Source organism: Ranitomeya variabilis, chromosome 5, assembly GCF_051348905.1.
Source record: "Ranitomeya variabilis isolate aRanVar5 chromosome 5, aRanVar5.hap1, whole genome shotgun sequence".
NCBI lineage: Eukaryota > Metazoa > Chordata > Amphibia > Anura > Dendrobatidae > Ranitomeya > Ranitomeya variabilis.
In genome coordinates this window covers 90569997-90582196 of record NC_135236.1, presented here as the reverse complement: position 1 = coordinate 90582196, position 12200 = coordinate 90569997, and positions in this window count along the sequence as shown.

The following is a 12200-nucleotide window of genomic DNA, read 5'->3' as shown; positions in this document are numbered from 1 at the left end:
GAGCCTCCATATAGCCCCTATATATACAGTTTGAGCCACCATATAGTTCACTATATAATGTATGAACCTTCACATTGGCTCCTATATGCAGTGGCATTTAAAAGTTTGGGCACCCCTGGTCAAAATTACTGTTAGGCTGGGGTCACACATGGCGTAAGACAATACGCCACGTATTATACGTCCGTACTACGGCCGTAATACGGAGAAATGTTCCCAAAATAGTGATCCGTAGTCAGGGTGTGTCAGCGTATTTTGCGCATGGCATCCTCCGTATGTAATCCGTATGGCATCCGTACTGCGAGATTTTCGCGCAGGCTTGCAAAACCGACATCTAATGGATTTATGTGCTCAAATGTTCGGGAAAACATATATACAGTATATATATATATATATATATGTCATTGTGACACATATATATATATTCTGTATTTAGATTTCAATCAGCGCGATATCTGTGAACAGCCGGTAATTCAATTGCCGGCTTTTCATTTCTCCTGCACAAACCCGACAGGATATGAGACATGGTTTACATACAGTAAACCATCTCATATCCCCCTTTTTTTTGCATATTCCACACTACTAATGTTAGTAGTGTGTATGTGCAAAATTTCTGCGCTGTAGCTGCTAAAATAAAGGGTTAAATGGCGGAAAAAATTGGCGTGGGCTCCCGCGCAATTTTCTCCGCCAGAGCGGTAAAGCCAGTGACTGAGGGCAGATATTCATAGCCAGGAGAGGGTCCATGGTTATTGGCCCCCCCGTGGCTACAAACATCTGCCCCCAGCCACCCCAGAAAAGGCACATCTGGAAGATGCGCCTATTCTGGCACTTGGCCACTCTCTTCCCACTCCCTGTAGCGGTGGGATATGGGGTAATGAAGGGTTAATGCCACCTTGCTATTGAAAGGTGACATTAAGCCAGATTAATAATGGAGAGGCGTCAATTATGACACCTCTCCATTATTAATCCAATTGTAGGAAAGGGTTAAAAAACACACACACATGATTGAAAAGTATTTTAATGAAATAAACACAGCGGTTGTTGTAATAATTTATTGTTCTCTCAAATCCATTTGCAGTCCCTCGCTTGGCAACATAATAAACGCACAAGATACATACCTTCTGATGTACTGTCAGGTCCAACGAGGTAATCCATCTGAAGGGGTTAACTAATATTACAGGCAGGAGCCCTGCTAATGCAGCTGTGCTCCGTGCCTGTAATCCCCGGCGAATGAATGAAATGTAGGTCATTGACCTACATTTCATTCATTCGCGGTGAGGCGCCCTCTGGTGGATGTTCTCATGAACTGCAGCCTGGGAACTTTTTCCCACGCTCCAGGTCATATGAGGACATCCACCAGGGGGCGCATCACCGCGAATGAATGAAATGTAGGTCAATGACCTACATTTCATTCATTCGCCGGGGATTACAGGCACGGAGCACAGCTGCATTAGCAGGGCTCCTGCCTGTAATATTAGCTAACCCCTTCAGATGGATTACCTCGTTGGACCTGACAGTACATCAGAAGGTATGTATCTTGTGCGTTTATTATGTTGCCAAGCGAGGGACTGCAAATGGATTTGAGAGAACAATAAATTATTACAACAACCGCTGTGTTTATTTCATTAAAATACTTTTCAATCATGTGTGTGTGTGTTTTTTAACCCTTTCCTACAATTGGATTAATAATGGATAGGTGTCATAATTGACGCCTCTCCATCATTAATCTGGCTTAATGTCACCTTCCAATAGCAAGGTGACATTAACCCTTCATTACCCCATATCCCACCGCTACAGGGAGTGGGAAGAGAGTGGCCAAGTGCCAGAATAGGCGCATCTTCCAGATGTGCCTTTTCTGGGGTGGCTGGGGGCAGATGTTTGTAGCCACGGGGGGACCAATAACCATGGACCCTCTCCTGGCTATTAATATCTGCCCTCAGTCACTGGCTTTACCGCTCTGGCGGAGAAAATTGCGCGGGAGCCCACGCCAATTTTTTCCGCCATTTAACCCTTTATTTCAGCAGCTACAGCGCTGAAATTTTGCACATACACACTACTAACATTAGTAGTGTGGAATATGCAAAAAAAAAGGGGATATGAGATGGTTTACTGTATGTAAACCACGTCTCATATCCTGTCGGGTTTGTGCAGGAGAAATGAAAAGCCGGCAATTGAATTACCGACTTTTCACTAACAGCGCTGCGTATTTCTCGCAAATCACACTGCTGGTCCGTGTGGAATCCGTATTTTTCTCGCCCCCATAGACTTTCATTGGCGTATTATTTGCGCAATACGCTGACAAACGCAGCATGCTGCGATTTTGGACGGCCGTAGAACGCCGTATAATACTGAACCGTAATATACGGCTAATAGGAGCAGCCCCATTGAGAAGCATTGTGCCGTATGTAATGCGAGTTTTACGTACGTAGTTTTTGCGCTCTTACGTACGTAAAACACGCATGTGTGACCCCAGCCTTACTGTGAACAGTTAAGCAAGTTGAAGATGAAATGATCTCCAAAAGGTCTAAAGTTAAAGATGACACATTTCCTTTGAGGGCTCATACTATATATAGAGAGGCTAAGTGAGGGCTCAATATTGTATATGGAGAGCTATATGAGGGCTCATGCTGTATATAGAGGGCTATGTGAGGGCTCAAACTGTATGTAGGAGGCTATGTGGGGCTCAAACTGTATATAGGTAGGCTATGTGGTGGATCATACGGTATATAGGAAGCTATCTGGGGGCTTATACTATATATTGGGTTCATACTGTATATAAGTGCTATGTGGGGGCTCATTGTATATAGGAGGCTATGTAGGGCTCATACTATGTATAGGAGGCCATATGGGGGCCCATCATGTACATAGAGAGGCTATGTGGGGGCTCATACTGTATATAGGAGGCTATGTAAGGGCTAATGCTGTATATGGGAGGCTATGTGGGGGCTTATACTATATATGGGGGCTAATTGTATATAGGAGGCTATGTGGGGCTCATACTATGTATAGGAGGCCATATGGGGGCCCATCATGTACATAGAGAGGCTATGTGGGGGCTCATACTGTATATAGGAGGCTATGTAAGGGCTAATGCTGTATATGGGAGGCTATGTGGGGGCTTATACTATATATGGGGGCTAATTGTATATAGGAGGCTATGTGGGGCTCAAACTGTGTATAGGTAGGCTATGTGGTGGATCATACTGTATATAGGAAGCTATCTGGGGGCTTATACTATATATTGGAGGCTATGTGGGGTTCATACTGTTATAGGTGCTATGTGGGGGCTCATTGTATATAGGAGGCTATTTAGGGTTCATACTATGTATAGGAGGCCATATGGGGGCTCATCCTGTACATAGAGAGGCTATGTGGGGCTCGTAATGTATATAGGAGGCTATGTAAGGGCTAATGCTGTATATGAGAGGCTATGTGGGGGCTTATACTATATTTGGGGGCTAATTGTATATAGGAGGCTATGTAGGGCTCATTCTGTATATAGGAGGCTATGTGAGGGCCCATGCTGTATGTAGGGTTGGCTTTGTAGGGGTTCATCCTATACATAAAGAGGCTTTGTGAAGGTACATACTGTATATTGAGAGGCTATATGAGTGTTCATACTGTATATAGGGGGCTATGTGAGGGCTCATTGTAAATGGAGAGGTATGTTCGGGCTCACACTGTATATAGAGAGGCTATGTGGGGGCTCATACTGTATACAGCAGTGTTTCTCAACTCCAGTCCTCAAGACTCCACAACAGGTCATGTTTTCAGGATTTCCTTAGTATTGCACAGGTGATAATTTCATCACCTGCTCAAGCATTAATTCCATCGCCTATGCAATACTAAGGAAATCCTGAAAACATGACCTGTTGTAGGGTCTTGAGGACTGGAGTTGAGAAACACTGGTATACAGAGAGGCTATGTATGAGGTCTCATACTCTATATAGCAGGCTATGTGGAGGTTTATGCTGTATATAGGAGGCCACATGAGGGCTCTTTCTCTGTGTAGGGGGCTGTATGAGGGCTCCTACTGTATAAATAGAAGCTATGTGAGAGCTTATATTGTATATACAGAGGCTATATGGAGGCTTACACTATATAGAAAGGCTAAGTGGGGCTCATACTGTATATAGGGGGTCATGTGGGGGCTCATGCTGAATACAGAAGGCTATGTGGGGGCTCACACTGTATACAGGGGGATATGTGAGGGCTCATACTGTATACAGAAAGGCTATGTGAAGGCTCATATGGTATATACAGGGCTAAGTGGGAGCTCATACTGTATATAGAGGGGTTATGTGGAGGCTCACACTGTATAAAGTGGGCTATGCGGGGGCTCATACTGTATATAGAGGGGCTATATGGGTCTAAAACTGTATATAGAGACTATGTGAGGACCAATGTTGTATGTATGGTGGCCTTTGTGGGGGTTCATCCTGTATATCGCAAAGCTTTGTGAGGGTTCATGTTGTATATGGAGAGGCTATGTGGGGGCTAATACTGTGTATAGAGGCTATGTGAGGGCTCATATTGCAAATGGAGAGGTATGTTGGGGCTCACACTATATATAAAGAGGCTATCTGGGGGCTCATGCTGTATATAGGCAGCCACTTGGGTGCTCATACTGTATATAGGGGGCTATATGAGGCCTCATTGTGTATATATAGAGGTTATGCTAGAGCTGAGAGCTTATATTGTATATAGAAAGGCTATGTGTAGGCTCACACTATATAGGAAGGCTAAGTGGGGTTCATATTGTATATAGGAGGCTGTGTGGGGGCTCATTCTGAATATAGGAGGCTATGTGAGGGCTCATATTGTATGTAGAAAGACTGAGGGCTAAAATGGTATATAGGGGCTAAGTGGGAGCTCATACTATATATAGATGGGTTATGTGGGGGCTCACACTATAAAGTTGGCTATGTGAGGGCTCACACTGTATATAGAGGGGCTATATGGGGCTTATACTGTATATAGGTGGCTGTGTGTGGTGTCATACAGTATATAGGGCATGTCAGTATACTTAATTCTGCTCAATATTAAGTGATGATATTAATTTTAATTAATATGTTAATATTAATAAGCAGAATTAGTTCTGCTTATTAGTTCAGCCCTTCACAACAGTCCAGGTATCTCATGTGGCCCCTCAAAAAAATTTAATTGCGCACCTCTGGTCTAGTATGATGGCCATCCTGTGTCTAAACTTCACAAGAGTGTCAAAATGGCAGTGAAGGAGGCCTTCATCAGGCTCCTGACTGCCATAGCAATCCATGGATACACTGCAACTGGGTCCTGGGTGTCCACTCTATTTAAATGCTACTGTCAAGCACTGGCATCTAAATGGTTAAAGATCAGAGAGCATAATAATAATCTTTATTTTTATATAGCGCTAACATATTCCGCAGCGCTTTACAGTTTGCACACATTATCATCGCTGTCCCCGATGGGGCTCACAATCTAAATTCCCTATCAGTATGTCTGCATCTCCTGATAGTGACAGAAGCCAGCTACAGTGGGTACAGAAAGTATTCAGACCCCTTTAAATTTTTCACTCTTTGTTTCATTGCAGCCATTTGGTAATTTCATTAATGTATAACCTCCCCCCCCCCCCCCCCCAGAAATGTAGAAATTTTTGCAAATTTATCAAAAAAGTAAAACTGAAATATCACGTGGTCATAAGTATTCAGACCCTTTGCTCAGACACTCATATTTAAGTCACATGCTGTCCATTTCCTTGTCATCCTCCTTGAAATGGTTCTACTTCTTCATTGATGTCCAGCTGTGTTTAATTAAACTGATAGGACTTGATTTGCAAAGACACAAACCTGTCTATATAAAAGACCTCACAGCTCACAGTGCATGTCAGACCACAGGAGAATCATGAGGTCAAAGGAATTGGCCAAGGAGCTCAGAGACAGAATTGTGGCAAGGCACAGATCTGGCCAAGGTTACAAAAGAATTTCTGAGGTACTCAAGGTTCCAAAGAGCACAGTGGCCTCCATAATCCTTAAATGGAAGAAGTTTGGGACCACCAGAAGTCTTCCTAGACCTGACCATCCAGCCAAACTGAGCAATCATGGGAGAAGAGCCTTGGTGAGAGAGGTAAAGAAGAACTCCAAGATCACTGTGGCTGAGCTCCAGAGATGCAGTGGGGAGATGGGAGAAAGTTCCACAAAGTCAACTATCACTGTAGCCCAGGGCCGGACTGGCCATAGGGCACTTCTGGCAAATGCCAGAAGGGCCGGTGCCAGTGGTGGGCCGCTCAATCCGCCGCCCCCGCCGTCGCATTCAACTATACCGGCGTTACAGTTGAATGCAATGATGGAGGAGAGAGCGTCTACAGACGCTCCTCTCCCATCATTCCCCGCTCTGCCTCTGACACTGCGGGTGCGCGATGATGTCATATCATCGCGCACCTGCTGTGTCCCGGGCAGACTGCAGCTGCTGAGACAGGAGCAGGAACCAGGAAGCAACGCTGGGCACGAGGAGAGGTGAGGAGAGTTTTTTTTTTTTCTGGACTGTGGGGCCATTCTCGGAGGAGGTGAGGGGAGGAAGAGAAGAGATGTGGGCTGTATATAGTTCTCTGTGGGCTGTGCTCTGTGCTGTATACTGTACTGCTGTGGGCTGTATATAGTTCTCTGTGGGCTGTGCTCTGTGCTGTATACTACTGTGGGCTGTATATAGTTCTCTGTGGGCTGTGCTCTGTGCTGTATACTACTGTGGGCTGTATATAGTTCTCTGTGGGCTGTGCTCTGTGCTGTATACTACTGTGGGCTGTATATAGTCCTCTGTGGGCTGTGCTCTGTGCTGTATACTGCTGTGGGCTGTATATAGTTCTCTGTGGGCTGTGCTCTGTGCTGTATACTACTGTGGGCTGTATATAGTTCTCTGTGGGCTGTGCTCTGTGCTGTATACTGCTGTGGGCTGTATATAGCTCTCTGTGGGCTGTGCTCTGTGCTGTATACTACTGTGGGCTGTATATAGTTCTCTGTGGGCTGTGCTCTGTGCTGTATACTACTGTGGGCTGTATATAGTTCTCTGTGGGCTGTGCTCTGTGCTGTATACTGCTGTGGGCTGTATATAGTTCTCTGTGGGCTGTGCTCTGTGCTGTATACTGCTGTGGGCTGTATATAGTTCTCTGTGGGCTGTGCTCTGTGCTGTATACTGCTGTGGGCTGTATATAGCTCTCTGTGGGCTGTGCTCTGTGCTGTATACTACTGTGTGCTCTGTGCTATATATAGTTCTCTGTGGGCTGTGCTCTGTGCTGTATACTGCTGTGGGCTGTATATAGTTCTCTGTGGGCTGTGCTCTGTGCTGTATACTGCTGTGGGCTGTATATAGTTCTCTGTGGGCTGTGCTCTGTGCTGTATACTACTGTGGGCTGTATATAGCTCTCTGTGGGCTGTGCTCTGTGCTGTATACTACTGTGGGCTGTATATAGTTCTCTGTGGGCTGTGCTCTGTGCTGTATACTGCTGTGGGCTGTATATAGCTCTCTGTGGGCTGTGCTCTGTGCTGTATACTGTGTGCTCTGTGCTATATATAGTTCTCTGTGGGCTGTGCTCTGTGCTGTATACTGCTGTGGGCTGTATATAGTTCTCTGTGGGCTGTGCTCTGTGCTGTATACTGCTGTGGGCTGTATATAGCTCTCTGTGGGCTGTGCTCTGTGCTGTATACTACTGTGTGCTCTGTGCTGTATATAGTTCTCTGTGGGCTGTGCTCTGTGCTGTATACTACTGTGGGCTGTATATAGTTATCTGTGGGCTGTGCTCTGCTGTATGCTACTGTGGGCTGTATATAGTTCTCTGGGCTGTGCTCTGTGCTGTATATAGTTCTCTGTGGGCTGTGCTCTGTGCTGTATACTACTGTGGGCTGTATATAGTTATCTGTGGGCTGTGCTCTGTGCTGTATGCTACTGTGGGCTGTATATAGTTCTCTGTGGGCTGTGCTCTGTGCTGTATATAGTTCTCAGTGGGCTGTGCTCTGTGCTGTATACTACTGTGGGCTGTATATAGTTATCTGTGGGCTGTGCTCTGCTGTATGCTACTGTGGGCTGTATATAGTTCTCTGTGGGCTGTGCTCTGTGCTGTATATAGTTCTCTGTGGGCTGTGCTCTGTGCTGTATACTACTGTGGGCTGTATATAGTTCTCTGTGGGCTGTGCTCTGTGCTGTATACTACTGTGTGCTGTATATAGTTCTCTGGGCTGTGCTGTATATAGTACTCTGTGGGCTGTGCTGTATATAGTACTCTCTGGGCTGTGCTGTATATAGTACTCTCTGGGCTGTGCTTTATATAGTACTCTGGGCTGTGCTGTATATAGTACTCTGGGCTGTGCTTTATATAGTTCTCTGTGGGCTGTGCTGTATATAGTTCTCTGTGGGCTGTGCTGTATATAGTTCTCTGTGGGCTGTGCTGTATATATTACTTTGTGGGCTGTGCTGTATATATTACTTTGTGGGCTGTGCTGTATATATTACTCTGTGGGCTGTGCTGTATACTACTGTGTGGACTGTGCTGTATACTTCTACGTGGGCTGTGCTGTATACTACTGTGTGGTCTGTGCTGTATACTACTGTGTGGTCTGTGCTGAATACTGCTGTGTGGGCTGTGTTATCTACTACGCGAGCTGTGCTATAGTATGCAGGCTGTGCTGTATACTATGCGGTTTGTGCTATATAATATGCGGGCTTTGCTATATACTATGGGGAGTATATTATATTCTATGGGGGAGGCCATGTTATGTACTATGTGGCTGTGTTATATACTATTGTGGGGGTATATTATATTCTATGGGGGAGGCTGCGTTATATACTATGGGGGGCTGCATTATATTCTATGGGGGGCTACATTATATATTATGGGGAGGTGGGCTGTATTATATTCTATGGGGGTTACATACTCTGGGGTGGCTGCATTATACTCTGGGGTGGCTGCATTATACTCTGGGGTGGCTGCATTATACTCTGGGGTGGCTGCATTATACTCTGGGGTGGCTGCATTATACTATATGTGGGCTGCATTATACTGTATCGAGGACTATGGGGAATACGTTATACTATATGAAGAACTATGGGGTGCATTATACTATGGGAAGTGAATTGTACTACATGGATGACTGTGGCGGTGCATTATACTATATGGAGCACTATGAGGATTGTATTATGCTATATGGAGGACTATGAGGAGTGTATTATACTATGTGGAGGACTGAGCAGTGTATTTTAATATATGGAGGACTATAGGGAGTGTATTATACTATATGGAGGACTATGGAGCACATTATAATATATGGAGGACTATGGGGTGTATTTTACTAAACAAGTAAAATGCTGCATATTCGGATTGTTTTTGCTGGAACAAAAAGCCTTGTTGTCAGCAGCACATTGCCAGTGTAAACTGTAGATGTGCTGCTGAAAACATGATACTGTATGGTGATCTATTAGTGATCGTTCTGTCTCATCATTATTCCTCAGCTGGTGGAAAGAGGCCGGGAAACAAGCGTTGAACAACTTCAGTATTGTCGATCAAACTCGTTTAGCGGCCTAAACTCAGCGCACGTAAATACAACAGAAAGGCTTCTGTGTGATGTGCAATATGTTAGCATTTGGGGACCCATTTTAAACTTTACCTAGGGCCCCACTTTGCCTAAAACCGGCCCTGCCTACAAGTGTACAAAGATATTATACAGTCACCATGTGACAAGTGGGCCTGTGTAACTTCAAATGCCAGGGCTGAATTTTAGTCCCAGTCCGGCCCTGCTGTAGCCCTCCACCAGTCAGGCCTTTATGGCAGAGTGGCCCGATGGAAGCCTCTCCTCAGTGCAAGACATATGAAAGCCTCCATAGAAATTGCTAAAAACACATGAAGGACTCCCAGACTATAAGAAATAAGATTCTCTGTTCTGATGAGACGAAAATAAACCTTTTTGGTGATAATTCTAAGCGGAATGTGTAGAGAAAAGCAGGCACTGCTCATCACCTGCCCAATACAATCCTAAGAGTGAAACCTGGTGGTGGCAGCATCATGCTATGGGGGTGTTTTTCAGATGCAGTGACAGGACGACTGGTTACCATTGAAGGAAACATGAATGTGGCAAAGTACATAGATATCCTGGATGAAAATCTCTTCCAGAGTGCTCTGGACCTCAGACTTGGCCGAAGGTTCACCTTCCAACAAGACAAGGACCCTAAGCACACAGCAAAAATAACAAAGGAGTGGTTTCAGAACAACTCTGTGACCATTCTTGACTGACCCAGCCAGAGCCCTGACCTAAACCCAATTGAGCATCTCTGGAGAGATCTGAAAATGACTGTCCACCAATGTTCACCATCCAACCTGATGGAACTGGAGAGGATCTGCAAGGAAGAATGGCAGAGGATCCCCAAATCCAGGTGTAAAAAACTTGTTGCATCATTCCCAAGAAGACTCATGGCTGTACTAGCTCAAAAGGGTCTGAATACTTATGACGATGTGATATTTCAGTTTTTCTTTTAAAAAAAAAAAAAAATTCAAAAATTTCTACATTTGTTTTCTTTCAGTCAAGATGTTTTTTCAATTTACCAAATGGCTGCAATGAATCAAAGAGTGAAAAATTGAAAGGGGCCTGAATACTTTCCGTACCCACTATATATATATATATATATATATATATATATATATATATATATATATATATATATATATATATATATATATATATATACACACTACCATTCAAAACTTTAGTGTCACCCAGACAATTTTGTGTTTTCCATACTTTTATTAATCAAATGAGTTGCCAGATAAATTGAAAATCTAGTACAGACATTGACAAGGTTCGAAAAAAAGATTTTTATTTGGCCGGGGTCACACCAGAGCATAATACGGACGATTGCTATGCGATAACAAAAAAACGCATAGCACTCGGACCAATGTTAATCTATGGGGCAGCTCCTTTCATCCGATATTTTCTCGGCCGTATTCAGTGTGCGAGTGAAATATATACATACATACAGTACAGATTAAAAGTTTGGACACACCTTCTCATTTAAAGATTTTTCTGTATTTTCACGACTAAAAAAATTCTAAATTCACACGGAAGGCATCAAAACTATGAATTAACACATGTGGAATTATATACTTAACAAAAAAGTGTGAAACAACTGAAATTATGTCTTATATTCTAGGTTCTTCAAAGTAGCTACCTTTTGCTTTGATGACTGCTTTGCACACTCTTGGCATTGTCTTTATGAGCTTCAAGAGGTAGTCACCGGAAATGGTCTTGCAACAATCTTGAAGGAGTTCCCAGCGATGCTTAGCACTTGTTGGCCCTTTTGCCTTCACTCTGCGGTCCAGCTCACCTCAAACCATCTCAATTGGGTTCAGGTCTGGTGACTGTGGAGGCCAGGTCATCTGGCATAGCACCCCATCGCTCTCCTTCTTGGTCAAATAGCTCTTACACAGCCTGGAGGTGTGTTTGGGGTCATTGTCCTGTTGAAAAATAAATGACGGTCCAACTAAACGCAAACCGGATGGAATAGCATGCCGCTGCAAGATGCTGTGGTAGCCATGCTGGTTCAGTATGCCTTCAATTTTGAATAAATCCCCAATAGTGTCACCAGCAAAGCACCCCACACCATCACATCTCCTCCTCCATGCTTCACGGTGGGAACCAGTCGTGTAGAGTCCATCCGTTCACCATTTCTGCGTCGCACAAAGACACGGTGGTTGGAACCAAAGATCTCAAATTTAGACTCATCAGACCAAAGAACAAATTTCCACTGGTCTAATGTCCATTCCTTGTGTTCTTTAGCCCAAACAAGTCTCTTCTGCTTGTTGCCTGTCCTTAGCAGTGGTTTCCTAGCAGCTATTTTACCATGAAGGCCTGCTGCACAAAGTCTCCTCTTAACAGTTGTTGTAGAGATGTGTCTGCTGCTAGAACTCTGTGTGGCATTGACCTGGTCTCTAATCTGAGCTGCTTTTAACCTGCGATTTCTGAGGCTGGTGACTCGGATAAACTTATCCTCAGAAGCAGAGGGGACTCTTGGTCTTCCTTCCCTGTGGCGGTCCTCATGTGAGCCAGTTTCTTTGTAGCCCTTGATGGTTTTTGCCACTGCACTTGAGGACACTTTCAAAGTTTTCCCAATTTTTCAGACTGACTGACCTTCATTTCTTAAAGTAATGATGGCCACTCGTTTTTCTTTTCTTAGCTGCTTTTTTC